The following is an 8,317-nucleotide window of genomic DNA, read 5'->3' on the forward strand; positions in this document are numbered from 1 at the left end:
ACATGAAACTCAAGAAGAACAAAGACTAAAGTGTGGACACTTTGCTCCTTCTTAGAATTGGGAACAAAATACCCATGGAAGGAGATACAGAGACAAAGTTTGGAGCTGAGATGAAAGGATGGACCATCTAGAGACTGCCATACCCAGGATCCATCCCATAATCAGCCTCCAACTGCTGACACCATTGCATACACTAGCAAGATTTTGCTGAAAGGACCCAGATATAGGTGTCTTTCTTTTGTTGGGCTATGCCGGAGCCTAGTAAACACATAAATGGATGCTCACATTCAGCTATTGGATGGATCACAGGGTCCCCAATGGAGGAGCTAGAGAAAGTACCCAAGGAGCTAAATGGGTCTGCAATCCTATAGGTGGAACAACAATATGAACTAACCAGTACCCCCCCAGAGCTTGTGTCTCTAGCTGCATATGTATCAGAAAATGGCCTAGCCGGCCATCATTGGAAAAAGAGGCCCATTGGTCTTGCAAACTTTATATGCCTCAGTACAGGGGAACACCAGGGCCAAGAAGTGGGAGTGTGTGGGTAGGGGAGTGGGGGAGAGGGTATGGGGGACTTTTGGGATAGCATTGGAAATGTAAATGAAGAAAATACCTAATTAAAAAAAAAAGATTTGTGCTTCTTATGATACTGGGCAGTGAGATCCTACACTAGGGAAGCTGTAGAGCTGAGCCCAATTATTTCCTACTAAAATGCAGCAAAGCTTTAACCAGGAGGAGCTTCAGCTCAAGGGCTGATGAGAACTAGTTTTCACAGAAGAGGCAGCAGAGGTAACCTTCCATCAACAGTGGACAGAAGGGTTCTCTTTAAAGTGGAGTTTGGCTAATACTTGATAATTGTCCACTAGTTCTAGGCATGGATTCAAAACATGGTTTTCTGCTTAAGCCAGAATCCTGGCCTGACTTGGTCTACTAAGGCAGTGGTTTTAATTCAGGAGCTTCTGATGTCATCATCATACATAAATATCCTGGTCCCATAGCTTAGTCTGTGCTTCATGATAAGCCTGAAGGAATGTCAGTGCTTGAATTGGTGAAAGGGTCAAGGAAACGCAGCTCTTCCACAACCAAGTCCATTCTGGTACAGCCTTGAGCAAAACATTTGTAAATGATAAGATGAGGATGTACACAGCTGAGTCTGAGCTAACTGTTTTAGGGGAGCAAAGGGGATGGATAATGTAAAGAGAGACATCAAGGATTTCATATTTTCTAAGTTAACCCACCAGAACTCATTCAAGAGATAGACTCTGAGAAACAGGCATTGGGTTTTGTTGTTGGTGGTGGTTTTTGTTTGTTTGTTTGTTTGTCTTGGTTTTATTGTTGTTTTAATGCCCCCAAGAGTCTGTGGAGTAACCTGGCCAAATGCTGTCTAACTACACTTCAGAGATCTTACCTCAGCGCTAGTAGGAGATGAATCAGGCTTTGCTCCAGCATGCAACTTAAGAAATTATTCAAGTTGAAAGGGCTTTTTTTTGATTTTTCAATTGTTTGCTCCCAGGAGAATTGGGCATGCTCTATTGGAGTGGAGCTTAATATTAAAACATGGATATTTCAAAGAGCTAGGTCATGGGAGTAACTTAAAAGAGTGGATAAATACAGGTGGAATGTAATAGAGGAAGATAGCTTATGTCAACCTCTGGCCTCCACAAGCACATGTACACATGAACCAACTGGTATGCACCCATATGCATGTGCTACACACACATGCTACAAACAATCACAGACACACACACATCAAACAATCACAGACACACACACACACATAATATGCAAGCACACATAGAACTCATTCACACTTTTCCATTTGTTAAAAAGCGTACTGTAACCAAAGTAGGAATACTTAATGCCACTGTGGTGGTTTTAATGAGAATGGCTCATATGTTTGGTTCCCAGTTGGTAGAACTGTTTGGAATTGTTAGGATGTGTGGTCTTGTTAGAGGAAGTACGTCACTGGCAGTAGCTTTAAGGTTTCAAAAACCCATTCCTGGCTCAGTCTCTTTCTCTTTCCCTACCCAAAGTATGTAAAGCTCTCAGCTACTGCTCCAACACCATGCCTGTCTTCTTCCTGCTATGATGGTCATGGAGTAACCCTCTAAAACTGTAAGCAGGACCCTAATTAATACTTTATTTTATAAGGGCTTTGTTTGTTTGTTTTTGGTTTTGGTTGTGGTGTCTCTCTGTTCATACAATAGAACAGTCACTAAGACCGCATGATGTGAGTAAGTGAACACTGGAGAACAACATCAAGTATGAAATAGATACCCTGAATTCACATGCATATAAGTAAACAACTAAATATACTAGTAAGTAAGAAGCAAGACAAATCCCTGTGCAGAAGAATTCCCACTGAATTGCGTAGAAGATCTGCCTTCCATGGAGGCAAATTCTCCACTTCTTACATGTGACCTCATTCAGATTGTGTCATAGTCTAGAGGAAAAGTCAAATAAAACCAACAGTCCCAAAACTAGACAAGAAATGCATCAATACATTTTCAACACCAGCAGTCATGAGTCATGCAGGCAGTTTGTAACCTTGAGCAAAATGAAGGTGGCAGTTCCCTTGGTAGCCTTAGTGGAACACCAAGGTGTGGTAACCTGAGGTGCCAACTTAATGGGATCTACAATGGCCTGGGAGACACACCTCTGGGTGTTTCTATCTAACTGAAGGAGGGAAGGCATGCTCTGAATATGGGCTGGGCTTCTAGACTGAATAAAAAAGGCAAAAGGAGCCAAGCATGCCTCTCTCTGCTTCCTGGCTGCAGACCCAATGTGAGCAGCCATCTTATCCTTCTACCCATGGCTTCCTCAGTGTGATGAACTAATCACGTCTCCACCTATGCTTCCCTCACCATGATGGGCTGATCATCCCTCCATCCATGCCTTCCCAACTGTGATGGACTCAAGCCCCAAACCTGCATTTTCTTCTTCTAAGTTGTTTCTGCCAGATATTTCCTCTTTATTACAGTGAGAAAAGAAAGCATAGCATCTGAGCAAGCTTGTGGGACTGCTGGTCATCAAGGAGGGGAGGCTTGAGAATTTACTCTACCACAGACCCAGCTGATAGAGACAGTAGGTTGTATGAAAGCTGATAAGGTATCCTAAGTGAGGTGCTGTGTAAATGCACTTGTGTGTGTGTGTGTGTGTGTGTGCTACTTTATTATTTATAGGTGTACTTTGGAGCTATTTTATTGGGTTCTTATATCTACCACCCTTCCAAACCTTTTTCTACATTAATCCCTTCCAACAGCCCTCCAACTCTAGGTAGGAAAGAAAGAAGAATAGAGGGGAAAGGGGGCATAGATCTCATTAGATTACTTCCTGCTGGTTAGTGGTGTTGAGTTCCTTGGAACAAATCCAATCTTCACCATTAGGATATTCAATTTCTTCTTCTCATCCCTTTGCTCTCTACCACTTGTCAAGCCATGACAGGAAACAGAAGCAGGAGTAGCAGCAGCATCCTCAGGGCAGGTGTCTGGCCCCTCTCTGGTCTCTGGCATTTATACCCTCTCAAAAGTTTCAAGAATCCAAATGTCACACACACAAAGAAACTATCCGAAGCTGGCAAAAATCACACCCCTGCTAGTGCATGAGGCAAATCATAGTTACCGGCTGTGAAGCAGCCTCTTAGCCCATGCCTGGGACTAAGACAAAACGTACTCACATAACATAACTAGGTTTTTAAACAAATGAAAATTCTCACTACAGTTCTGTAGTTCGCACTACAGAAAAGTCATGGTAGCTAAAGAAGTTGGAATAAATGCCCCACCCAGTTAATGTCAGCCCTGGTTAATTAGCTATAGCAAATGTCCCAGGTAAACTGAAGAGGAGTTCTTCATACTATTATCTCAATGTTCCCTGGAATATAAAACTGTTCTAAAAATAAAAGATAATAGCTAACCCCCAAAACTGGATCATCCAAATCTGAAAAAATTATCAACATACACACGAGGGATGATGAAGTCAGAGTACTTATCAGTGAAAAGAAACCTAAGTAGATGGCAAATTACTTCAGATTACATTGTCCTCTAATTACATGATGTTTCAAACCTCGTAAACAGGTGTTTCTATTTGCTATAAGGGTCTCATATGTGGCGTGAGGATTAATTTGAAATGGAACAGCACAGATACGGCTGTGGTCTTCTGTCTTATAGTTCATCCTGTTTCTTTCAGCCTAGAGTACATGTAATATTCACAAGAGTATGTGGCTTGTGCCATATGATGTATTTTGTGTCTGTGTCATTTTTTCTTGTCATTATGAATTGGCTATGGAATGGTCATTGTATCCCATTTACAAAGCAAACCCAATTTGAGGGAAAAAAATAACTGAAAATAAGGTATCGTTCACTAGGGACTTTTACTCCCTATGACCCTCTGATTCATCTTATGTTTTCCACCACAGTTAAGCTACATCAACGCCTTATTGTTCAGACTTAGAAAGAAGAAGAAGAAACAAGCCTCAGAAACATTGATAGCTATGTTCGTTTTCTATAGCCATAAAAATTTATGGTTACTTTCTGATATATGTGTGGGAGAAGGGCCCATATGGGGGTCTACAGAAGCTGGGGGACAACTTCCAAAGTCTCTGTGTAGATGTGGGTTTTCCGCCCATTCCCAGGTTCCCAGTGATAGTGACTCTAAGACTGAATTACATATGAATAAATGCCTAGGCCAATAGCCTTGGCTGTATTCCCCAACTAGCTCATACCTCAGTAATCCAGATACTCTATTCTATGAGTGCTACGTAATTGGCTACCTGGTCTTCCATTTCATCTTCCTCTGTGTATGAGGCAAATCTCCCATTCCCAAACCTGTCTATTTCCCAGAATTCCTCTCTCCCTCTCCCTCCCTCTCTCTGTCTCTATCTCTGCTAGATGCTCCGCCTAGCATCTTGCCTCAGCTCATGGCCATAGGCTTTTTTATTGATAGAAGAAGCTTCCATATATTGCACAAGAGATTCTCTACATCTCTGCCTACACAGAACTGGGGTTAGAAGTATGTACCAGCTTAGGAGGTGTTTTCACCTTGGGTCTGAAAATCCTACCCAGGTCCTCAGGCTTGAGATCCAAGTGCCTTACAGATTGCCCCATCTGTACACTGCCTCCAGATCATTAACGTGTAGTTCATTAACTAACACTGACTTTTATAGACTTTTATAACCAACAGAACATACAATAGTTAGTCAGCTTGTACTATACTGCTAAGTGGTTAACTTAAAATGTTATTTTCATTTTTTAAAAAAACACTTAATTCAAAATTATAACTTACTTATGTTTATATTTTCTACTGCATGTAGCAATCCCTTCAATTTTATAAAAGTTAACTGAGAGGCTGAGAATGAGTGAGGCTGAGGACTGGGGATGTGGCTTTAGGGTAGAAAGTGTGCTTAGGAGGAAGGGGCAGGAGGCAGGAGGCAGGAGGCAGGAGGCAGGAGGCAGGAGGCAGGAGGCAGGAGGCAGGAGGCAGGAGGCAGGAGGCAGGAGGCAGGAGGTACTGGGTTTGCTTCCAAAAGTTCCAACTCCAACAGAAAGAGAAGGAGGGAAAGAAGTGAGGGGAGAAGGAAGAAGGAAGAAAGAAGGAAGGAACGGAGGGAGGGAGTGAGGCAAGGAGGCAGGGAGGCTAGGAAAAACAAAGAGACAGAGAAGTTAATAGGTTTTAGCTTGGCCTTTCACCTGTATGTCACTGAATAAAAAGTATCATCTGGAGTTATTCAGTTAAGTCCATGCTCTCGTACTTACTAAATTCTGTACTACTAAAACAGTAAGCAGGCACTCACTCTTTTTCTCATTTTGTATTAGTTCTTTGTGAACTTCATACAATGCAATTTGATCTCATTCACCTTATTCACTCCTCTCAGACCAACCCTCTTCCCTCCCCACCTAACATTGTGTTCCCTGTTTTAAGTCTATCAATTAGAGTTCATACTGCCCATCTAACCTTGAAGGTGTGGCTCTCAAGGGAGGGCAATCAACCTACCAGGAGCCACACCTTTAAAGAAAACAGGCAATCCCTTTCCCAGTAACTATCACCTGCCAATAGCTCTTTAGCTATGGGCAGGGTTTTGCTCCCATTTTGCCCCTCCTTGCTGGAATTTTGCCTGGCCTGATCTTGCAAGATATTTACTCCTCGTTGGAAAAATAAGTAATAACAAATTATAAAATTATTGTTTCCTATCTAAAACTATTGTGGGGGTGGTGCTGATAATGGTGGGTAGGGTGCTGGCAGTGGGAGTGGTGGTGATGTGGGTGGGTGATGGAGTAGTTGATGGTGGTGGTAGTAATGTTGAGGATAGTGGGGGGTAGAGAAAGTAGTAGTGGTGATAGTGGTAGCAATATTGATGGTGAGATGTTGGTGGTGATGGTGACGGTGGTTATGTTGATGATGGTGTTGGTGGTAGTGGTGGTAATGGTATTGACGGTGGTAGTGGTAGTAGTGGTGTAGTGTTGATTGACAAGGCGCTATGGCCTTATTGGAGGAGGTTCTGAGAGGAAGGTGTTGAGATTTCAAAGCCTACGCCATTCTAGATTAGATTTCTCTCTCTGACTCCTACTTTCAAAAGGATTTAACTCTCAGCTACTGCCCCAGCGCCATGCCTGCTTGCCTTCTGTCATAATCCATGCCATGATGGTCATGGACTCACCCTCTGACACTGTAAGCCACCAATCATCTCTTTCTTTGATAAGCTGCCTTGGCCATGGCGTCTTATGACAGTAACAGGAAAATAACTAACACAGTGATGATGAGTGCTGGTGCTGGTGCTGGTGCTGGTGCTGGTGCTGGTGCTGGTGGTAGTAGTGGTGGTAATGGTGATAATGGCATTGGTACTGGTGATGGCCATTGTGGCTTTGGATTCATAGTCATCCCAGTTTCTCACTCTCAGAAGGAAAAGATTAACATCACTGGCTGGCAGCTATCTGGATGTCCCTGGTTGCTATTTTACCCAGTCAACATTTCTCCCTACAAGACTGCCCTCTTGGGATGTGAATGCAATTGTACAGCCCAGTTTGAGATAGAATTCTCTGCTTTGCAAAACGAGTTTGTGGTGTCTTGCCACCTAGTTCTATGGGGCAGCAGACATTGGTGGCCTGTACTGTTCCAGAGGTCTTGGGGCCTCCCTGACCAACAGTTTACATGGATTTCACTGATACCCCACGGCCTCTGGGAGCAGCTTTATCCACTGTCTCGGTTGTTTTTCTGTGGCTGTGATAAAACATTCTGACTAAAAGTAACGTAGGGGCAGGACTTCTATTTCCAGGTAGGTAAGAGTTCATCATAGCAGGGAAACTTGGTGGCAAGTGAGAGGCATGGTGGCAGGGGCAAGAAGCTGAGAATTCACACCCTCAACAGCAAACACAAACTGGAAGTGACAAGAAAATAATTAGTTTCCAAAACCTGCCCCTAGTGATGTACTGCCTTCAGGAGACCTCACCACCTTACCCTCCTCAAGTAACGTGACTCACTGAGGAAGATGTGCTCACGTATCCCAGGCTATGGCGTTGGGGGGTGTCATTTCTCATCCAAGTCACCCTTGTATGTCCACGGATAGATATTACTGTTTAATCTCTTTCTTAAATAAAAAAAATCAATTAGCTTACCAAGTATCCAGTTCCCTTCCGGCATTTGGTTGACCATGACCCCTGCCACCTTCCCCTCCATCCTCCGACTCCCTGCTCACCATCTGGTCTGACACTAGGTTAAGCCTTCACACTCTGGTGTCCTTCATGCACGGTCATACAGAGTGCATTCTACAATCCTCTCTGCCACTCTGAGGTTCTTTCTTTCCCCTTTGATGGGGCACTTTCTAGCTCCCTACCTGTTCACGCCCACTTAGATGCACCTATGTTAAAAGTAGAAACTAGGGTGCACAGATGAGAGGGCATGTAGGTTTTGCCTTTCAGGGTCCATGCTTACTGTTCACCTTTTATGCTTCAATAATTTCAGTATTTCCATTCTGCATAATTCCTATGACTGTAGCATCATACAGAGCCTCTGTGTGTGAGGGGAAGCGCGTCCACAGTTTCTGGTTTTTACTTTTTTTCTTCCTTTTTGGTCCCTCCCTCTCTTCCTCCCTGGTTTTGTTTTGTTTTGTTTTGTTTTGTTTTGTTTTGTTTTGTTTTGTTTTGTTGTGAGACAAAATCCTGCTGTGTGAAACTCCCTCTGTAGCCCAGGCTAGCCTTGGGCCTGCAGCAATTGCAGCAATCGTCTTTCTGCCTCTGCCTCTGCCTCTGCCTCTGCCTCTGCCTCTGCCTCTGCCTCTGCCTCTGCCTCTGCCTCTGCCTCTGCCTCTGCCTCTGCCTCTGCCTCT

The sequence above is a fragment of the Mus caroli genome, chromosome 3, assembly GCF_900094665.2.
Source record: "Mus caroli chromosome 3, CAROLI_EIJ_v1.1, whole genome shotgun sequence".
Taxonomy (NCBI): Eukaryota; Metazoa; Chordata; class Mammalia; order Rodentia; family Muridae; genus Mus; species Mus caroli.